The sequence below is a fragment of the Haliotis cracherodii genome, unplaced genomic scaffold, assembly GCF_022045235.1.
Source record: "Haliotis cracherodii isolate W230 unplaced genomic scaffold, xgHalCrac1.p SCAF_3, whole genome shotgun sequence".
Classification (NCBI taxonomy): Eukaryota; Metazoa; Mollusca; class Gastropoda; order Lepetellida; family Haliotidae; genus Haliotis; species Haliotis cracherodii.
The window spans coordinates 11,588,752-11,591,192 of record NW_027266286.1 but is presented as its reverse complement, the minus strand read 5'-3'; positions in this window follow the sequence as shown (position 1 = coordinate 11,591,192).

Genomic DNA, 2,441 nt, shown 5'->3' with positions numbered 1-2,441 from the left:
CTGTGGGGTGTTGGTCCTCGGCACAATTCCTTGAATAAACTCTAAGGACCTCACAACTCGCTCCTCTCTCGTTTCAATGTAAGAAACATTTAAATATTCCTATTTTATGACTAAACTTCTAATTTCATTTTTATTATTGTCTAGAAAATATTATAGTTAAGCGGAATCAGTACTGCCATATTGTAACCCTCTATCTACTGTGTACAAGTTCTAATGACAGCTCATTATATATTATTTACCTTTATATCTCAGGCACTATCCACTGATGCTTGAGGTGTAACGGGTCGTGGGCTCCTCCAGTTGATGTGTCATTAATGTGAGAAACCAATATTTCTCTCCTATATTTCGACATCCATGATTACAGTCGCCTTCTACGTCTATCATTATCTGTTCATTATCTGTTCAACATGCCAGATGCCAGATAGCTTAGCCACAGAACGGTTACTTGAGTTTACACAACTGTTTCAAGCAAGATGTATTTTATACGTAGGTCGGTTATTCCATACTTTCCGGCAGTCCACCGATCAGAGGTTTTATGAGCAGCTTTAACTTCCATGCGAACTTACGGGATAGGGTGTAACGACACATTCCATATTTCTTAGGTTTTATCCTCATGAAGTAAGTACTTGTATATATTGTAACTAGACCCGCCCCTGATACAGTTGTATACGGTACAACACAGCCTGTACAACAATTTCATTACCGTAGTCATTTAAATACAGTTATGGTCATCCTTTATACTACACATCAACGTGCATTGAAATGCGCACCGTTTAAGTATACAATTACCGTATTCACTCCATTAGCCCTTGTCGTCTAGCTCCGCATATATTCAGGAAATGCGCGTCGTCAGTAGCATCTTAGCCGTCGTTATACATTACCATAGTCACCAAAATAATTACTAATAAAACTAATAATTACTCTAACTACAACCGAGCTATACATTCGTATCTTTATTTGGATGAAATATTTACCTTGAGTTCCTTATTTTCCCGAAATTATTATGATGTGAAAGTTATTACTAAAACTACAAATATGAATGTTCAACGTTTTTTTCAGTACGTGTCATGTTCCTCATCTGAACCGTTTGCGCAGTCTACCGTATATGTTCCACGTATTTATTTTCATTTAATGTTAATAGCCATAAATGGTTAACCGTTGTTACCCAAATAGGCGCGACATACCACACATAGAATTATCATGTAGGTTTACCGTACATGCTCTATTAAAATGTTACGATTACTCAATTTAGCTCTGAAGAAATGTTATTTGGTATTACCGTCATCACTCTAATAAATATCCGTTGTATATTATCACCGTACATACTCCAATATTAAACACATTGACTTTATTCCCAGATTTAGATTGACACTGGGTTAGCATATTATAATCATTATTATCACTGTATTGTTATATATTAATTCATTTAATTTAAATGATATAAACACACTTTCTTGTTTCAAGGCTAGCTCCCAATAGCTGATTCCCCATATCGAGGCCTGACAGTTATTTGACGAATTAATAGTTTAAGTATTGTTGGAAAATGGTCACTTCCACAAAGGTCATCATGGATCGACCATTCGAAATCGTTTAAAATACTTGATTCTGTCAGTGAAAGATCTAGGGCAGAGTATGTGCCAGTGGCAGGATGCAGATATGTGTAATTACCATCATCGAAGATGCATAAATCATTGTTTGAGATACAATGTTCAAGGACTTTTCCCTTATTATTTGTATCAGTACTTCCCCATAGGGGATTACGACCGTTTACATAGCTCATGATGACACAGGGCTTCGGGAGCTGATCGTACAAAGTCTGAAGATCTGATTGACGGATAGTTGAGGGAAGTGGGAGATACAGTGAACACAGTGTAAACACTATGTTCAAAGTAACACGGACAGCAACAGTTTGTAGAGTAGTGTTGAGAGGTAAAAGGCTGATATAGATTATGCCCTGCTTCAAAAGGATAGAAGAACCTCCTGTAGCTTTATCACCAGGAGGGGAAAACGAGTGGTAAGAACTGTACTGCCGGATATCAAATAGATCTGTGTTTTTGTAGATATGTTTCATTGAGACAAGAAGCTCACAGTTTAAAAGCTTGGAAGAAAAGTTGTATTTCATTAAAATTCTTCCTAAGACCTCTGCAAAGCCAATGTATTATGCGGGATCGGGTGGTCAGGCCCGCTGACTTGGTTGATGCATGTCATCAATCCAAATTGCGTGGATTGATGCTCATGATATCAATCAGTTGGATGTCTGGTACAGACTCGATTATTTACAGACCACCGTCATATAGCTGGAATATTGCTGAGCGTGGGGTTAAGCAACACACAAACAAACAAATGAAGCTGAATCTTCACATGCATGGTGCCACAACCAATGATGATCCCCCTATAAGCTATATTCGTTCTAGCAGAACAAAACAACAAACCAACCAATG